The 21266-nt window shown below is 48.8% G+C and overlaps 1 protein-coding gene across 1 annotated transcript in view; it reads right to left on the reverse strand.

Annotated features, from left to right (window-relative positions):
- PWWP3A (PWWP domain containing 3A, DNA repair factor) overlaps nucleotides 1-21266 on the reverse strand; it is a gene marked incomplete at its 3' end in the record, with an annotated part of 223337 nt that overhangs the window by 17884 nt on the left and 184187 nt on the right. The window lies entirely within an intron of this gene.

Here is a 21266-nt window from a genome sequence, read left to right on the forward strand (position 1 = left end):
CCCGTCCCACCTGGACAGGATCTCCGCTTGGAGACCCCGCGTGTGAAACTGCGCGAAAGGAATCGCCTCGAAGGCCGAGACCATCAATCCCAGACATCTCATACCCGTCCGCAGAGACGAGTGTGGAACGTCCCTGAGGGACCTGACTTCCTCCTGAAGAGTCCTGAGTTTGTCTTCCGGCAGGAAGACCTTCGCCTGCACCGAGTCCAGTATCATTCCCAGATAGGGGAGACGAACCGACGGACTCAGTGTCGACTTTGGAACATTTATCGTCCAACCGAACTCCTGCAGAGTTTGCATTGTGACAGACAGGTCCTTCTCCAGACCCTGTCTGGTCGCAGACCGAACCAGAATGTCGTCCAGATACCCCAGGACAGAAATGCCCTGGGCTCTCAATAATGCCAGAACCGGTGCAAGCACCTTGGTGAAGACCCGCGGAGCCGAGGCGAGCCCAAAGGGCAACGCCACAAACTGGTAGTGATCCTCCGCAATGGCAAATCGAAGGTACTTCTGATGACCCTCGAATATGGGGATGTGAAGGTACGCATCCTTCAAATCGATGGAGGCCATGAATTCCCCCGGAACCAGGGCAGCCACCACCGAGCGCAGGGATTCCATGCGGAACTTGCGAACTCGCACAGAGCGGTTCAGAGCTTTCAAGTCCAGAATCGGACGAACCTTGCCCTCCTTCCTGGGCACGGTGAACAGATTGGAATAAAACCCCCGAAATCTGTCCCGATGAGGCACCGGAACCACCACTCCCTGAGCCCTCAGGTCCCGCACTGCCAGGTGCAGATCCCGCAGGCGCTCTGGAGACAGTTGAAGATTTGAGGGAAAAAATCTGCTCTCCGGCCGAGAGAGAAACTCGATCTTGTAACCAGATCGAACGATTTCCAAAACCCATCTGTCCCTCACACGGGCCAACCAGGGCTGAAGAAAACCGAGCAAGCGTCCCCCCACCCCAAAACTGGGTGAGGGCGCCCCTTCAGGCCGAACTGTTATGGGCCGCAGGTCCGGATTGACCGGACTTCTGTTTCCCAGACCAGGGCTTCTTCTGAGAGCCTTGGCCCTTGAACGGTTTGCCCTTGTAGTGCGGCCGAAAGGCACGAAAGGACCCCTGAGGGGGCCGAAACTGAGCATGCTTCTTCCCAGAAGCCCCCTTAGCCTTGGGGAAGTGGGGCAAGAGAGTGCTCTTACCCCCGGTAATCCCCTTAATCAACACATCCAGGGACTCCCCAAAAAGGCGAGACCCATCATAAGGCAGATTGGCTAAGGTTTTACGTGAAGATTGGTCCACCGACCAACATTTCAACCAGACCAGGCGGCGAGACAACACCGCCACGCTGTGCACACGCGCGGCCAACGGAATCAGGTCCAGGTCCGCATCACACAGATACATGACACCCTGGTGGATCTGATCCACCATATCCAGGGTCGCCGCCGAGGCCGAATCGGCCACCAGGACGCGCCTAAGCATCTGCGTCCAACTTGCGATCGCCTGGGCCGCCATGAGAGAAGCAAACAGAGCCTTAAGCATAGAACCCGTAACAGAATAAGTATGACGGGCAAGAGACTCCAGTCTCCTATCCGTGGCATCACGGAAAATAGGGGATCCCTCTGCAGGGATCGCAGTGGCTTTGTTCAAAACCGCAATAGCATGATCCACCGGCGGAGGCACACACCACCGTTCATCAGTGGCAGGCGAGAAGGGATAACGCAGCTTAAATTTACTTGGTACCGCAAAAGGCTTGCGCAAATCGCGCCATTGGTCCTTAACAGCGCGCTGAAAATCAGCATTGCAGGGAAAAACCTGCGGCGTCCTGCGTTTTCTCTGCGTCCCATAAGCCGCCAAGGCAGCTGGGGGACACACCTCGTCCTGCAAACGTAGCGTCTGCTTAATGGAAGCAATCAACTCATCCATGATTGCAAGCTCTTCAGGCGAGCCAGGGGGAGAATTATCAACCCCCTCAACTTCAGCCTCTACCTCAGACCCCACTAGATCAAGAGAGGAGCGGGACCCCGATAGGGAGGTCCCCGCCAGAACAGCCCCATCACCTTCACCCTCAGAATCAGAGGACAGAGCAACTCTGGGCCGTTTAGTAGATTGAGCAGCCACCAGCATTTGCACCTGTGCAGCAAGGCCAGCCACAATAGTGGCTAAATCCCCCCCTGGGGGGGAAACAGCGGTCCCCTGGCTTTCCACCAATACTGTGGGAAACTTGCCCTCCTGAGAGTCCATTGCCCCTGTATGCCAGACAACCAAGGGTTAACTGCCCCCTTACAGCAAGCGCGGCAAGCGCAGCCCACCGCACCACACTCAGGCACAATGAGACCCCCACAGGGAATATACAGACTGAATACAGGCAATGGAACACAGGAATAGAAGGATAAAACCTGAGGAGACTCCGCTGCTGCTGCTGCCTCGATCGGTGCTTCCAGGAGAGAGGAAGTGATGCTGCCAGGGCGCTCTATGTAAGCCTATGGAGGCTACAAGAAAATGGCCGCCGTGCATGTAAACCATGCGGCCGGAGCGGGCGCCGGTAAAATGGCGTCGTTTGGCGCCGAAATCGCCGCTCCACAGTGCATAAAATCACACACAATATTAACCCATTATATGGATACATGTTAGATCGCCGCAGCGATCGCTGTATATGCCCCAACATGCCATTAAAAAACATGCCCCACAGCACACAGCTCCTCACACTGCCCAGCCTGACATACTCAGTGTCATACAGCTCCCCCCCCCCCTTGCAGCCCACAGCATGCAGCCGAGAGATAGGGAGACAAGCAGTGTGATTAAAGGCAGGTTACACAGTCCCAGACTGAGACCCCCCCCAGACAGACAGGTCCCCACATAGATACACTTACCTCACATGGCGTGGGGAACCCGCACAGGCGAACAAGCCGCTGCACATGAGGCAGGGAGAGTCGCAATTCAAGACGCACACAATGGCGGTTCAGAAACCGCACAGCGTCCGGTGAGGTAGCCACCTCACCAATCATCCCTGCACCGAACAGGGATGGGTCGTTCACTGTGCCAGGAGCGTTACCTGGCTGAACGCTCGATGGCAGACTGGGAAGCCACTGACCCACGACCTGCGACCAGGGGGATCAGCCCGAGACCCAGTCCGCATGATCCTCTTCGTCCGAAGAACTAACTAATGCTGACAAAAATAACAGCTAAGTAAAGGTAGAGAGAAAACTCAAACAAAATATCAAAAAGAAGAAAGAGTCTGGGACAAAAAGTCCCAGCACAGAGAGAGCCAGCCACTCCTGACAAGCTAGACATTAAAACTGAGATATGGTTGCAGGAAGTAGGAGGGTATTGACTGAGGGGACCACCCCTTGAGGGTGGGATATGTTAAAAGCTTTATTGTTAACATATTCTGTTGCCTAGCTACTCCTTCGGAGCAAAGTCTAATACCCCCATATGTGACGAATATGAAGAGGCGGCGACTGTCGGAGGACGTAAGAGAAAACCAGTTTAGTTGTAAGCAGTGAAGAGAAAAAAAACATCCCTATATCAAAGGGGCTGGTGCTGCGTATGTCAATGGACTTTAGAGAAACCGATTTTAAGGTAAGATCTTACAAAAAAATCTTGTTTTCGTTATCTTCCATTGACAGACGCAGCCTCTATCTTCATTAGCCATTGGGAAGTCCCAAAGCAGTGTAGGTATGAGGGGTGAGAAGAACGCAAACAGATAGTAATGTAAACTCCAAAGGCTAAACTTTGCCAACTGGGTAACATGAAGTTCAACCAAAACAACAGGAGCTCACGCAGGCGAAAAAAACCCAAGAGAAACAAAACATTCTCTTACGAAACAGCAGCCTGCAAAACCTTGTGGCCAAAAGAGACATCCAAAGATGCCAACAAATCCACCTTGTAGAATTTTGTAAAAGTGTGCACAGATGATTAGTTCACTGCATTACAAACTTGTACAACAGAAGCCTGATGCCGAAAAGCCCAAGAGGCACTCAGCGCTCTAGCAGTATGCGCCTTCACAGGGAAAGGAGAAACCTGACCCTTGAAACAAAGCACCTCTCCCAAAACGCATCAGCGGTCCAACGATAGGGACAACAACCTCCACATGCGGTGGACTCATTCCATGTGCTACATGTTGTTCTTGTCTGCAAATATGTTTTTGGTTTTTTAATAAAAGTTTTAAGGTGTCCAAGGGTAATGCACCAGGTGATTGGGCGTCCTTTTCTTTCTTTTGTATGCACTTCGGATTGGAGTTCCCCGCCTGAGGAGAGCAGCACGCCTGTTATTCCCATCGGAGTATGCGCTTGGGTGTTAAGAAGCCTGAACAAACGTCTGCCTGATCCATCTTGATATGATCGCAGAAGACGCAGCCAAACTTTTTCGAGGTCCGTCCATAAGGACAAGGAGAGAGTCAGTTTCCCTAAAAGACTCAACCGTCAGATAAACCTTTATCGCCCAAACTACATCCAAAGAGTGCAAGGCAAATTCAATGGGATGCTTAGGCTTAGTACATAAGGAAGGCAACACATTGTCTTCATTGAGATGAAAATCCGACACCACCTTATGGAGGAAGGACAGATTAGAACGGAGAACCACTTTATCTCTGTGGACTACCAAATAAGGCGAAGGATATGACAGCACCACCAACTCAGATACTCTGCGAGCAGAAGTATTAGCCACCAGGAAGGCAACCTTCTGCGACAAAGAAAGCAGAGAAATCTCCCTAAGATTCTCAAAAGGAGGCTTTTGAGGAACAGACAAAACCAGATTGAGATCTCACGGAGGCAACGGGGATCTCCTCGGAGGAGCCAGATGATGCACCTCCTGAATAAAAGTGTGAATCAAGCAATTAGTAGCCAACGGACATTGGAAGTAAATAGCCAAGGCCGACACTTGGCCCTTGATAGTGCCCAAAGCCAAATCGCTGCTCAACCCCTTTTTGTAAAAAGGCCAAAAGCCGAGCTATAGAAAACAAGCGAGGGTGCAGCTGCAGCGATTCACACCATGAAATGTACGATTTCCACGTACGATGATAGATCTTCCTTGACGTCGATCTCCTTGCCTTCAAAAGAGTAGGAATCACTGATTCAGAAAGTCTTCTAGCCCTTATTACCTTGCTTTCAAAAGCCAAGCCGTTAAAGCCAGCGACCGTAAAGTAGGATGGAAGATCGGTCCTTGAGACAGCAGATCTTCCCGCAGAGGAAGTCTCCAAGGAGGATCTATGACCATTTTTACCAGGTCTACGTACCAAGACCGCCGGGGCCAGTCTGGTGCCACCGGAACGACTGGAATGCCTTCCACCACCACCCGGCAAAGAAACCTCGGCAGGAGTACGAGCGGAGGGAAGGCATAAATCAGCCGATACTGGCTCCAAGGAGCCACCAAGGCGTCTGTGGCGTCGGCCAGAGCATCCCGAGACCTGGCCACAAATGTTGGACTTTCCTGTTGAGGCGAGATGCAAACAGATCCACGTCCGGAGTCCCCCAACGGACGCACAGGAGATGAAACACCTCCGGATGAAGGGACAATTCCCCTTGATCCAACACTTGGCGGCTCAGGTAATCCGCTAGCCAATTTTCCACAACCGGAATATGGACTGCGGAAAGAGCCGGAACATTGTCTTCCACCCAAACAAGAATCTCAGCCACCTCCTTGGCCGCCAGGACACTCTTGGTGCCCCCTTAATGATTAATGTAAGCCTCAGCCATGGCATTGTCGACTGTATCCGAACCGGGGACCCGCGTAGCCGACTCATCCAGTGGAGCAGGAAAAGTTTGATCGCTCTGAGCTCCAGAATATTTATCAGCAAGGAAGACTCTTGTCACCCAAGTCCCCTGGGCACAGAGCTTCCCCAGCACTCCACCCCAGCCTGACAGGCTGGTGTCCCTAGTGACCACCGTCCAGAAAAGCGGCAGGAAGGACTTGCCCTGACAAATCCAGTGACTGGATCCACCAGGATAGAGCCGACTTTGTGAGATGGCTCAAACAAATCTTCTGGTCTAATGACCAAGGATCCCTGTTCCATTTTGCTAGAATCTTACTGCAGAGGCCTCGAGTGAGACATACGGGACCGCTTCGATGGATGATACCATCAGGCCCAGGGCCCTCATGCAAGCCTGCGAGGACTGATCGGTTTCCATCAGCAACCTGATCGCCCTTTGCAACTTCTGTAACTTTTCCAAGGGGAGAAAGACCCTCGCCAGTGCAGAGTCGAGAGTCAGCCCCAGATCAGTGACCAGTACGGATGACGACAGCAAATTTCTTGAAATTGATCGTCCACCCGAATTCCTGAAGGGTCTGAACTGTAATTGAGATGTTGCCCAACAGATTCGAATGAGAGTCTGCTCGCAACAGGAGATAGTCCAGATATCCCAAAATCGCAATTCCTCTCTGACGTAAAACAAGGCCAGCACCGGGGGGGAGGGCCTTGGTAAAAACTCTTGGAGCGGAGGCGAGACCAAAGGGTAACGCCACAAACTGAAAGTGTTCCTCTTCCACTGCAAAAGCGCAGGAATCGCTGTTGTCCCTCGAATATATGGACGTGCATGTTGCGCATCTTTGATATTGATGGAGGCCAGAAAATCCCCCTGATTCAAGGATGCCATCACCGACCGAATGGACTCCATTCAAAACTTCTGTACCCGCACAAAGCGGTTCAGAGCCTTGAGATCCAGGATTGGACGCACCTTGCCCTCCTTTATGGGCACCATGAACAGGTTTGAATAGAAACCTTGAGAGCGTTCCTGCGGGGGAATCGGCACAATCACTCCTTGAGCCAGGAGATCCTGCACAGCCTCCCGCAGATCTTTCAAATGGAGGTGAAGATTTGATTGAAAAAACCTGTCCCCCGGCCGGGACCAAAATTCGATCTTGTACCGGGAACAAATCAGTTTGCAATCCCATTTGTCCTGAACGAAGGAAGTCCAGGGTTCCTGAAGCGCAGATGTCCTCCCACCCCAGAAACAGGTGAGGGCACCCCTTAATGATGAAGAGGACTTGTCCGCGGAACCAGGCTGACTGGCCTTGGGCTTGACCCAGTGCTTCCTAGTCCCTCCAGACGCTCTGAACGGCTTACTTTTTTCTTGCACCCCAGAGGCACTAAAAAAACGCCTATGAGTGGTAAAGGAAGTTCCTCACTTAGCACGGGGTGTTTTACCATTGGGGGATTGCGGAAGAGGAGTACTCTTCCCGCCAGTCAGACCCTTGATCAACTCATCCATTGAGTCGCCATCAAACTCTGACCCAGAAATGGAGCTCTGTCAGGGCTTTCTTGGAAGCCTGGTCAGCCAACCAGCTCTTCAGCCAAACCATGTGCCTTAGGGACAATCCCCACGTCCAAAATTCTGGCCACCAGGGGAGCCGCATCCAGGGACGCATCACACAGGAACAGCAGGGCCTGAGCCACCTGGTCCAAAAGTTCCATCAGCTCCGGGGGAACTATGTCAGGGTCCAAGTTCCCTTTTGGAACCTTAATCTATTCCGTAACAGTCTGATACCAGAATGGAACCTGCCAACGCGTGAAGATGGCGGGAAAGGGATTCCGCCTGCCCACCGGATCCGTAAAAACTGGGGAATCCTCCACAGGCACAATAGTAGATTTGTTCAACCTGGAGACCCGGTGGTCCACCTTGGCCGGCAGCGTCCAACGGTTGGAAACTGTCTCAACAAAAGGATACCGGCGTTTAAAGCGCTTAGGCACTACTAGCACGTGCTTGATGCGCCGCCATTGATCATTAACAATATCATGAAAAGTCCCGGGGCAAGGGAAAACTTTGCCCCACTTTTGGGTCTTGCAGGAGCCAAAACACACCAACGTCCCTGCCGGCATGGGCTTATCTGCCAATTTTAAAGTTCACCTTACTGAAGCAATCAGGGCTTCCACCAGAGCGCTTTCCTGCGCTGCAGCTGAAGAAGACAGGTCCTCTTCACCATCCAATTGCGAGGACAGCGACCACTCAGGTAGGGGGGCGTCCGTGGCGACCATATCAGCCTCTGAATCAGAGGACCCTACCAAAGATGGAGAAGGCAGTGGCCATTTTCGGCTAGTAACCTTTTTCATTACAAAACCAACTTTTGTCACCAGGCTTTCCAGAGCTGCTGAAATCGCGGCCAGTGACTGTGATCCAGACGGTCCAGGTGTCGCACTGATCGGGTCTAAGGGTGAATTTACAGCCTGGGACTCCATAATTAATGTAACAGAAAAACGGAGTACTGTCACTGTAAGAAGAGCCGATGGCGGTTCCCACCGCCGATTTCAGCGGTCTGCGGAGTCCCCCTGAAATATATACTGACAGTAGAGTGTGGAGGGATATGCCCACAAAGACCACAATACTGCACCAACTCCAGAGAAAAACCTCCTCGGACTGTGCAGCTGGAAGAAGAATCACAGGAAGTGACCTAGGCCTGGATGTGAAAGGTCACGCTGCCTGTGTATCAAAAAATAAGTATGTACTGCGCTCCCAGACAATATTAAACCAACCTATTTAGGGTATATCAGATAGGCACATACATTTATATGAACTTGTGTCTCAAATTAAACCAATATTAAATATGGATAATGGGTACATACACATTCCATTCAAATACTCCAATAAAATTGTATCCGCTTCAATTTTAAATATTGATTGTGCTGTGAATAATTAAAGTGCTTAAGTGCAGACACAAATACGTATAAATAATTCTCACAATAAATAAATATTAGCATATAAAAATCTGTATATTCAATGAATCGCACTCACTCAAGATATTCAATGTTAATGGCTGTGACTATTTAAAGTGCCTGAGTGCAAACAGTCTCACAGTTTGTGCCACATTAACATAATATAAAGAGCTTAAATGTGACAGAATTTATATTTCTATTGTGCAAATTAGGCAAATACAAAGTGTTAATAAAGTGCTGGTTTATGTGCTAAATGTGTTCAAAAATTATAATTAAGGATAAAGTATTCTAGTGTGATTATAAACGTTACACATGTGTAAAAGTCTTTTTATGGTGAATCTCCGTGATGAGATGAAATTCCTCAGGTGCGATTCTTAGTAATGTGTGGAAGAATCCTCCACCTTCAGTAAATGTGATCCCCACAATACGTGCTCTTCAGTGACTTCACCTATGTGTACTAGCCTCTCACCTCTAGCCACATATGATTGATAGTGATGTCGCGAACATAAAATTTAATGTCCGCGAACGGCGAACATCGGCAAATGTTCGCGAACCGCCATAGACTTCAATAGGCAGGCGAATTTTAAAACCCACAGGGACTCTTTCTGGCCACAATAGTGAGGGAAAAGTTGTTTCAAGGGGACTAACACCTGGACTGTGGCATGCCGGAGGGGGATCCATGGCAAAACTCCCATGGAAAATTACGTAGTTGACGCAGAGTCGGGTTTTAATCCATAAAGGGAATAAATCACCTAACATTCCTAAATTGTTTGGAATAACGTGCTTTAAAACATCCAGTTTGTGTATACGATCAGGTATGATGTTGTATCGATCAGGTAGTGTAAGGGTTACGCCCGCTTCACAGTGACAGACCAAACTCCCTGTTTAACGCACCGCAAACAGACCAGAACCGACCAAAATGGGACAGGAACTGGGCTTTAAGGGTTAGGGTGAGATACTTGGGGTTAGAGTTAGTAACCCTACCCCTATGCCTCTAACCCTAAGCACTAAAAATAACCCTAACCCTAATTTTTTTCTGGTTCTTTACATGCTACAGAGCTGAAACTTCACAGGTACACTTTTTAGACCCCCAGACACTGAATCACACAAAAAAAGTTCTTAAAAATTGTCATTTTTTGATAGAGAGCCAATTATTGGAAAAATTAAAAAAAAAATAAAAATAAAACATTTCTTTGGATTTAGCGTCTGGGGGGGGGTCTAAAAAGTGTACCTGTGAAGTTTCAGCTCTGTAGCATGTCCGGAACCAGAAAAAATTACGAATTAGGGTTAGGGCTAGGATTAGGGTTATTTTTATGGCTAGGCTTAGAGGGTTAGGGTTAAGGTTATGGTTAGAGGGTTAGGGTTAGGTTTAGTGTTAGGGGATAGGGTTAGGGTTACGGTGAGATACTTAGGGTTAGAGTTAGTAACCCTACCCCTACCCCTCTAACCCTAACCCTCTAACCCTAAGCACTAAAAATAACCCTAACCTTAGCCCTGACCCTAACTCTAATTTTTTTTCTGGTTCTGGACATGTTACAGAGCTGAAACTTCACAGGTACACTTTTTAGACCCCCCAGACAATAAATCCAAAGAATCTTTTTTTTTTTTTTTTTTAATTTTTTCAATAATTGTCTCTCTATCAAAAATGACAATTTTTAAGAACTTTTTTTTTTGTGTATGATTTAGTGTCTGGGGGGGGGGGGGGGGGGTCTAAAAAGTGTACCTGTGAAGTTTCAGCTCTGTAGCATGTCCAGAACCAGAAAAAAAAGATCATTTTTCAGTAGAGCAGGGATGGTGGGAACCCTCCTTTTTATAACTATATGATCTTTTTTTTCTGGTTCTGGGCATGCTACAGAGCTGAAACTTCACAGGTACGCTTTTTAGACCCCCCCAGACACTAATCCAAAAAAAGTCATGCCTGCCACCGTATATATCAGTGGTGGGTGGGCAGTGGCACTGCAGTGGGCACAGTACACTCTGTGGACCTGACAGTCACTGGCACCCAGGCAACTGCAATTATAAAAAATATATATATATATTTTTAATTTGCAAGCTGCTGTGCCACCGTATATATCAGTGGTGGGTGGGCAGTGGCACTGCAGTGGGCACAGTACACTCTGTGGACCTGACAGTCACTGGCAGCCCAGGCAACTGCAATAATAAAAAATAACTTTTTTTTCAATTTGCAACAAGATGCTGTGCCACCGTATATATATCAGTGGTGGGCACTGCAGTGGGTACAGTACACTCTGTGGACCTGACACAGCACTCACTGCAATTATGACAGAGGAAAAAAAAAATATTTTTTAAAATGCAAGGTACTGTGCCTGTGCCACCCGAAATGAGTGTGGTGTGCACACAATACAGTCTGTGGTGGGTCTGTGGCCTCTCACACACAGCGGGCAGGCAACTGCAGTGCACGATATATATATATAAAAAATACTCAAATACCAGCCCTAAAAAGGGCTTTTGGGGACAATAGATATATATATATATATATATATATATATCCAAAAAAAAAAACTCAAATACCAGCCCTAGGAAGGGCTTTTTGGGGTGCTGTCCTTACAGCAGGAGTGTACCAAGAACACTGACTAACAAGACCGGGAACACTGACTAACAACTGTCCCTAGCTATTAACAGCAGCAGCACTTTCCCTGCTCTCACTAACACACTGCTTCAGAAATGATCTAAGATGGATGCTGCCCTTGCTTATTTATAGGAGGTGGGAGGGTCTGGGAGGGAGGTATGCTGATTGGCCTGGAATGTGTCTGCTGACTGTGAGGTTCAGGGTCAAAGTTTGCCTCAATGATAATGTATAGGAGGCGGACCGAACATCGCATATGTTCGCCCGCCGAGGCGAACGCGAACATGCGAAGTTCGCCGTGAACTGTCCGCCGGCGAACAGTTCGTTACATCTCTAATGATTGAACATATGGGTATATTTAGGTTAAAGTTGGCTTTAATCCTTGTTCCTGTCTGTGTTCTCCAATTTGTGTGCTATGGATACCGCAGGTAGGCTAGTTCCTCCTTATTTGCAGGTGGGGTGGAATCTCCTATACTCCTTTCAATGGTGGTTTTATGTCCCTTCCTTGAGCTCAGGATCATACACAAGAAAGGGCCATCATGGTGCAGTTATTGTAACATAAAATTTAATTTAACCACTTGCCGCCCGCCCACCGTCGGCAGGACGGTGCGGCCATTGTTCTGGGCGGACGTCATATGATGCGCGATCGTGTGAGCGCCGCCCTGCACTGCCAGTGTCGGCGTGTCCCCGGGACACAGCCCGTCACCGGCAGGGGGGAAACAGCCAATGGGCATGGCTGTTTCCCACGTGATCGGCTGTGTTCCAATGACACAGCCGATCACAATAGGAAAGCCCAGAAGATGACCGCGCATGCGCGGTCGGGAGCGCGCAGCGCAGTCATGTCTGTGGCTCTGTGTTCCCTAGGAACACAGCTAGTCACCGGCAGTAGTAAACAGTCACTGACAGTGACTGTTTACTATGTGATCGGCTGTGAATCCATTCACAGCCGATCACAAAATGTAAACACAGAGCAGTAACTCACTGTTACTAGCTCTTCTCCCCTCACACAGTTTCCAGTGTGAGGAGAGCAGAGCCAGAAACAGTGAGTTACTGCTCTGTGTACCTGTCGCAAAGTAAAAGCACACTAATAAAGGTCCCCACACAGTCCTCAGCCCCCCCAATTGCACCTGTCACCCAACAGTCACCTCATCAGTGCCCAGAAATTGACACCCATAAGGCTACGTTCACATGTGAGCGTAGCGATCGCGGGCAGAATCACTGCGATTCTGCCCGCGATCAGGAAATCATTGCAAATCACGGGACGCCTGTGGGTTGCCCGTGATTTGCAATAGCACCCCAAACGCTGTGTGATGTTGCCGCGATTTCCGCCTGCCGAATCGCAGTAACATCGCGCAAACAACGCATGACGCCAAAAAAAGGTACAAGAGCTCTTTGGGGCGTCATGCATTGTTTGCGTGATGTTACCTCGATTCGGAAGGTGGAAATCGCGGCAACAACAGCGTTTGGGGTGCTATTGCAAATCACGGGCAACGCACAGGCGCCTGCGATTTGCAATAATTTCCGGAATGCGGGCAGAATCACAGTGATTCTGCCCTGATCCGCTACGCCCACATGTGAACGTAGCCTAAAGTGCACCTGTCACCAGAGACCGCCATCAGTACCGCCGTGCACCATTGCCCGTCACCTGTCACCCATCGGTGACCATCGCCCGTCACCCCATCAATCACCGTCACCTGTCACCCAATCAATCATCGTCACTTGTCACTCCATCAGTGATCGTCACTTGTCACCCCATCAGTGATCGTCACTTGTCATCCCATCAGTGATCGTCACTTGTCACCCCATCAGTGATCGTCACTTGTCACCCCATCAGTGATCGTCATCTGTCACCCCATCATCGTCACCTGGCTGTCACCCCATCAGTGATCGTCACCTGTCACCTCATCAATCATCGTCACCTGTCACCCCATCAATCATCGTCACCTGTCACCCCATCAGTCATCGTCACCTGTCACCCCATCAGTCATCGTCACCTGTCACCCCATCAGTCATCGTCACCTGTCACCCCATCAGTCATCGTCACCTGTCACCCCATCAGTCATCGTCACCTGTCACCCCATCAGTCATCGTCACCTGTCACCCCATCAGTCATCGTCATCTGTCACCCCATCAGTCATCGTCATCTGTCACCCCATCAGTCATTGCCATCTGTCACCCCATCAGTCATTGCCATCTGTCACCCCATCAGTCATTGCCATCTGTCAACCCATCAGTGACCGTCACCTGCCACCCATCAGTGATCATCCGCAGTCAACCGTCACACAGCCCATCACAGCCAGCACATCAAAAAGGAGGTACAGCAGCGAGGAGGCCCTTCAGGTCCTCTCCATGACTGATGAGAGCACCGGGGAGCTCTCATGAGTATCCGAATCAAATTCCGAATCCGATTCGGAATTAGAAATCGCTAATAGTAGCGGATCGGAGATTGACTCGGACTATTCCTGTACACTTTCCTTTATACAATGTATTTTGGGGTGCAATTTTTGCTATATACATGCAACAACTTACTGACCGCCTAACGACTATATACGTCGGTCATTAAAAGCTAAATACTGGGGTTATGGCAGCAGATAGCTGCCATAACCCCGGTATTTTTTTTAAACGGCGAGCGGTCGGCTTTCAGATAAGGGTAATCTACGTGGCGGATTCGCCACGGAATTACCCTTACGGTGCAGCGGAAGAGGTGCCCCCCCCCCCCCCTCGTCCCAGACGTTTTCCCAGCTTACCGGACCCGCCGGCAGCGGGGAAAACTATTCGGTCCCGGATCCTCAGAGACAGGAGGTCGAGTGAGGGCAAGATGGCCCTCACTCGACTATGGTCTTGGAGGACCGGAGCTACGTCAAAAGTCGTTGTCTAGCAACCGGTTTAAAGGGCCGCTTTTTTTTTTTTTTTCCCAACAATTTTTTTTTTCCCTTTTTTAGTGTAGTTGTGAGGTCTTTTTGACCCCAGATCTCACAATAAAGAGGACCTGTCATGCCTATTTCTATTACAAGGGATGGTTACATTCCTTGTAATAGGAATAAAAATGATCAAAAAATGATCAAAACTTTTTTTTAAAACTGTAAAAATAAAAAAATAATAAATAAAATAGAAAAAAAAAAAAATTAAAGCTGTCCCGGACTCCCAGTGCAGTACTATATATACAATCAGAAGAAGGGCTGCCGCAAAACTCATCCCATCCCTACAGTAACATTAACCCTGGCTGTCCCAGGTGTCCCTTCCCTTGTACAATCAGAAGGCTGCACTACTTCCTAATCCCTACCCTACAGTAACATTAACCCTGTAATGGTACAAGGCTGCAGTGTGCACTGAATCCCTACACAGTAACATTAACCCTGTATGGTCAGAAAGGCTGCACGTTCTGCGTGATTGGTTTGCTGTGCCGCTGCTCACCGCTCAGTTACAGACAACACTCATCACTAATAATGCGCAACGAAGAGGATCCGCCGCAAAAAAGTGATTTCGTACCAAAAAGAAAGTAAAGATCAATTATTTGGCAGTATTTTGGGTACAAAAAGGAGGATGTTGACCAAAAAGAGGTACTTTGCATGCAGTGTCATAAAGTTGTGGCCACAAAACAAGGAAACACCACCAATTTGTCTGAACACTTAAAACGGCACCACAAAGCTCTTTACGATGAATTTAAAGTCAAATCTGGATGTTGTCAAGCTCCAAAACAAACAAGTATTTGTGATGCCTTTGCCACTAAGACACCTTACCAGAAAGGCTCTCAACGTCACAAAGAAATAACAGAGGCAATAACATTTCATATCGCTAAAGATATGTTGCCATTAAATACCGTCGCCAAAGAGGGATTTAAGAAAATGATCCAAAAGCTTGACAGGCGGTATGTTGTACCATCCCGCACATATTCTTCCCAAGTTGCGATAGAAGAACTGTATGAAAAATGTAAATCTAAGGTTGAAGCAGAACTGTCGCACGTGGAATACTATGCAACTACAACAGACTTGTGGTCCAGCAGGACAACGGAGCCCTACATGAGTCTGACGGTACATTTCATCACAGAGGACTTCGAGCTCAAAGGTCGCTGTTTGCAGATGGCATTTTTCCCGGAAAGTCATACAGCCGAGAATATCGCAGAGGCCCTGAGAGAATCGGTCTCCACTTGGGGCTTAGATGAGAAACGTCAAGTCTGTATAACAACTGATAATGCAGCGAACATGCTGAAAGCTGCTGATCTGAACAAGTGGACCAGGCTACAGTGTTTCGGCCACAGACTGCATCTTGCAGTTGGTGAGTAATGACCATGATCTAGTCTAAACATTTTTTTTTTTGCTGTTTTACTTAAAGCGGAGTTCCTGCTGAAAAAAAAAAAAAAGGTCGATAAAAATACCCCCGGGACAGTCAGGGGCCTCAGGGCTAGTACATTCCACAAAGGATAGCCACCCTCTACTGTCCCAGGTTGCACTTACCTTTTAGAAGAAATACTTACCTTGAAAATTTCTTGTCCAGCGCTGCCATCTCAGGTGTGGGCAGCTGAAGCCGGAGTATCCCCTTCTGTTTCCTCTTCCGTCCTAGAATGCACCTGCACCGGCTTCGATGTCACTTGCGGTGCAGGCTCGTCATCCCTTCACAGCTTTTGGGCATGCCCAGAAGCTGTTTAGCAGGGAATGACGCTCCTGCACCAGAACTGACGTGTGGGGCCGGTGCAGGCGCATTGACTCCTGGCAGCGATGACGTTCAGCTCCCAGGAAGCAGGAAGTCACGGCGGCGGACGTGCCCACAGAGGGAGGAAGAGGAAGGTAAGGTAAGTATACAGTATTTTCTTTAAAAACAAGGTAAGTGAAAAAAATTTTAATTATCCAATTCTTTTGCAGGTAAAAACAAGCAAGCGGATAGAAAAATAATTTTTTTTTAGGGCGGAACTCCACTTTAATAACCTGTCCTGAACCTGACAAAACTTGAAAATGAATTTGTTGCATGTTGCATGCCTTCAATAATTAAAGTTCACATGTTTTGTTTGTTTTCTCCGCTTAGAAAATGCAGTGAAAAAGGATGGTCGCATTGATCGTGCTGTAGGAGTCTGCAAGAAGCTGGTGAGCCACTTCTCTCACAGCTGGAAGGCCAGCGATGCCCTGGCAAAAGTCCAGAAGGAACTCAATCTTCCATCACATTGCCTCATCTCAGAATGCCAAACAAGATGGGGTTTCAGACAGATGATGATCAGCAGAATATTAGAGCAGCAGCAGGCTTTAACTCAGGTCCTGTCTGCAGACAAGAAGATGCGGCATCTAATTCCAACCTGGCAAGATATAGATGTCCTGGAATCTGTAAGCAAGTCACTGGGCCCAATGCTGGATTTCACTGATGCACTTTCAGGGGGTGAATATGTAAGTGTCTCCTTTGTAAAGCCAGTTCTTCAGCTCTTCAACACTTCACTACTGGAAATGTGAGAGGAAGACACAGACCTGACCAAGAACATAAAGAAGATGATGCTGGACTACCTCAACGAGAAATACGAAGATGAGGATACTCAGAAGCTGCTAGATATGGCATCTTTTTTGGACCCCCGGTTCAAGATGGACTTTATCAGTGCAGACAAGAAGACCCAAGTTAAGGCCAGAGTGGCATCATAGATGATGGAATGCCAGGAGAAAGCAAGCTGCAGCACTGATGTGATGCCCAACGTTACCAGTGAACCCCAGGCAAAGAAAGCAAAGAAGTCATTGGCAAGCTTCTTTGAACAGAGTGAAACTGCAGCAAAGGGTGATTCCTCTCTGACCCTAAAGGATGCTTTGGAAGCAGAGTTAAACACCTACCTGCTAACCCCTCCAATAGACAAAGAAGAGGATCCACTTGCATGGTGGAAAGTACACAAAATAAGCTTTCCTCGTCTCGCCAGACTTGCCCGCAAATACCTGTGTATTCCTGCGACAAGCTCGCCGTGAGAGAGACTTTTCAGTACTAGTGGCAACATCGTCACTTGCCAACGAACCTGTCTCAAGCCTGCAAAGGTTAATAGACTTGTGTTCTTGGCTAAAAACCTTGAGTAAGCAAAGCATACATAAGCAGCTAGCTATGCATGATTATTCATGATCATGCTAAAAAAACCTCAGTTTAGAAGTTTTGTTTCATTTTGTTGAGGCCTCTTTCACACGGCCGTTCAGTTTTTTTTCTCCGCTCCGGTGCTTATAAGTTGTTTTATAAAAAATATGTTACGTTATATTGTTGTAATGTAAACCAATCAGGGGGGTTGGTGTAAAGCTGCTGTTTTATTTAAAAATGTGTTCTGCTTTTGTGTTTACAAGAAATTTTCTAATTTTGGAATAAAATATTAAGTGACCTTTTTGTCACTTGTAAATGAAGCTTGCTTATTTGTGAAATTATTAATATCAACGGTAAGGTAATTGTTGACTTTTTAGCCTGGATTGACGGGTCCCTCAATAATCGCTATATATATATATATATATAGTTGAAAAAAAAATATCGCAATATATTTTTTTCCAATATCGTGCAGGCCTAATGGACACAGCTCCTGATCTTCATGAACATTGGTTAATACTGCCCCCTACAGGAGTAGGACACTTGGCAGAAAAATAATCTGGCTACGTCTATGGGCAGTTCCAGGGGGGTATACTTCCTCTCTCTGCTATAGTTACTAAGTTGTGTTACAAGCAGTGTCAGAAGAATTACAACTCCACAGAGGGGTGGGTGCTGTGTCCATCAATGAACTTCAGAGAAACGGATTTTACGGTAAGTCAAAAATCCCATTTTCCCATTTCGTTCATTGATGGACACAGCACCTGATCTTCATGAACATCCCAATGCAGTGTTAAACATGAGGGGTGGGAACAGAAAAAAAATCCCCAAGGCTTAACAGTAGCCAACCAGGCAACATGAGCTCAATTAAAAACAACTGTAGCCTACTTGAAAAAAACAATACACCCTCAAAGAGGTTTAGGTCCCCTAAACAGCAGCGTGCAAATGCGGCAGTGCGGCCGAAAAAAGCATCCGCAGATGCCAACACACCCACTTTAAAGAACTTTGTGAAAGTGTGAACTGATGATCAGATGGCAGCCTTGCAAATCTGCGTCATTGACGCCTGATGACGAAAGGCCCAGGAGGCTCTAAGTGCCCAAGTAGAGTGCGCCTTGACAGGGAAAGGAGGAACCCGAGCCCTGATGGAATAGGCCTGAATAACCGTCTGTCTGATCCATCTGGAAATGGTCGCAGAGGAAGCAGAAAACAGATCCACCTTGGGGATGCCCCACTGGAGACAAAACTGATGAAACACCTCTAGATGAAGGGACCACTCCCCTTGGTTCAATGCCTGCCGACTGAGATAATCCGCCTGCCAGTTTTCCACCCCGGGAAAGGTGTAAGGCGGAGAGGGCTGGAACGAGCCGTTCTGCCCACCTTAGAATGTTGGTACCTCCAGAGCCGCCTGGTGATTGACATAAGCCACGGCATTGTACGATTAAATGCGCACTGGACATCCCTGAAGACGATCCGTCCAATGGTCCATGCACAGTCTGATCGCTCAGTTTCAAGACATTGATCGGTAGTCTGGACTCTTACAGTGTCCAGATCCCCATAGCAGAATTTTTGCTTAGGACGCCTCCCCAGCCGGACAGGCTGGCATCCATGGTGACCACTGTCCAATACAAGGGGAGGAAGGATTTGCCCAGCTGAAGCGCCGGAGAGCAAAACCACCATAACAGGGACTCCTTATCTCCCCGGCTCAGCAGGATAAGATTGTCCAGAGACTGCAGAGTCTTGTCCCATTTGGCCAAAATCTCCTTTTGCAGGGACTTCGTATGGAGCTGCGCAAACTGAATCTCCTCAAAAGGTAGACACCATCAGGCCCAGCACCCGCATGCAAGTCCGGAGGGATGACAATCTGCTGGACAGCAGGAGACGAATTGCAGCCTGTAATTTCTGGAGTTTGTCCAGAGGAAGGAGCACTCTGGCTAAGGCCGAGTCCAGAGTCAGACCCAGATAGTCCAGCTTTGTGGACGCAACCAGAGCAGACTTCTGAAAATTCAGATTCCAGCCTAACTCCCTCAGCGTTCATATGGTAATTTGCAGGTTTTCAACCAGAGCAGTAGGAGACTCCGCTCGCAAAAGTAGGTCATCCAAGTAGCCCAGTACCGCGATTCCCTGTTGGCGTAACACCGGGGGTAACACTTTTGTGAAGACCCAAGGAGCAGAGGCGAGACCAAAGGGTAAACCCACAAACTGATAATGCTCCTCTCCCATGGCAAAGCGGAATAAGCGCTGGTGACCAGCACATATTAGAATGTGAAGGTAAGCATCCTTGAGGTAAATAGAGGCAAGAAAATCCCTAATGTAGGGATGCCACCACTATGCGAATGGACTCCATCCTGAACCGGCAAAAAGCAGTTCAGTGGCTTGAGTTCCAGTATTGGACGCACCTTGCCTTCCTTCCTGGGAACTATAAACCAGTTTGAGTAAGAACCCTGAAAACGTTTCGAAGTCAGAACCGGGACAATTACCCCTTGAAGTAACAGGTCTTGTAGCCGGACCAAATGACTTTGTGGACCCACTTGTCTTGTATCAGGGAAGTCCATGGGTCCGAAAACGAGCAGAGGCACCTTCATGCTGAAGGAGCCTTGTCCACGGGTCTGGAGAAGCCCACTCTCGGCTTGCCAAACCAGGTTCGTTTGGATCCTCCAGGAGGACCCGAAAGGGTATCAGCCCGTCAGTCGACCCTGAGGGACGAAAAAACTTCTTATGAGCTCATAAGGAGGGCCCACGTCTACAAGGTTTATTGCCCTTAGTAGCCTGTGGAAGAAAAGTACTCTTTCCCACTGTGAGGCCTTTAATGATGTCATCCAGGGTAGCCCAAAACAGACGATCTCCATGAAAGGAGAGAGCAGTCAAAGCCTTTTTAGGAGTCTGATCCACAGACCAGAATTTAAGCCAAAGACACGCCAAAGGCCCACTGTCAAAAGTCAGAGGGCCGAGCCACTAGGGGAGCCGCATCACAGATAAACTGCAGCTTCTTCCACCAGCTCAGCAAAGGCAGGGGGGAGCTGCTCTCCCTCCAGGTCACGGTGTAAAAGGTTAGCCCACTCGGTCAGTTTGCGACACCAGGGCAATGGTGAATACCAGCCTCAGTGTCGAACCAGCCAGAGTGTACATATTGCGGGCCACAGCCTCCACCTTCCTGTCAGCCGGATCCTTAAAGGCTGGGGACTCTTCAACCGGAGTCATGGTTGCCTTGTTCAACCTGGAAACCGGAGGGTCCACCACCGGTGGAACAGTCCACTTCTTAATAAGCGACTCCTCATAGGGGTAATGCCTAGTAATATCGCTTAGGGATCCCAAGGGGACGCTTTGGTTGTCCCCACTCTTTAGCGACAATTGTATCAAAATAGACGGGGAAAGGAAACCCCTTTGCCGCTCTAGATGGCTTGTGAGTGAGTCTCCGTCGCAGCTGCCTCCTCCATCTTCAATGTCCAACGCACAGATACAATCAGTGGTTCCACCAGCACCTTTTCATGCACGGTTGCAGATGTGGAGGAATCATCCTCACTATCTGAGGACTTTGGGCGCATGGTTGCAGACCTAGCAGGGCGACCCATGCCCGCGGCAGCCGAATCAGATACAGGATGTGAACAGGTAGGAAAGGCGGGGGTGGGTGCTTTTTTCTAGCCCGTCGCCCGAAAGCAACCTCCACCTGGGATGGATGGTTGGGACCTAGAGGGCCCCGCAGCCTCAGAGAGGGGATCAGGTGGGGAGATGTACGCCAAAGACTCCATGAGTCACCAGGGGGTCCCCCACAAAAAGAGTAAAAAACTGCAAAGGGACAACCCCCACCACGCTGACAGCACCACCTGGTCTCCAGGCACAAAGCAACAAGCTATCATCAGCAGAGAGGGAGAGAACCCCCACCAGACTCGCCACCTAGCAGAAACCGGCAACTGCAGCCACCAGGATAAATCTGCACTCTACATACAGAGATCGGGAAGTGAAAAGATTCAGGAGTCAGCACCAAGGGATGAGGAGGGGCTCCCACTGCCGCCCACAGG

This window comes from Pelophylax lessonae (genome assembly GCF_965119305.1).
Source record: "Pelophylax lessonae genome assembly, chromosome: 1".
NCBI classification, from domain to species: domain Eukaryota; kingdom Metazoa; phylum Chordata; class Amphibia; order Anura; family Ranidae; genus Pelophylax; species Pelophylax lessonae.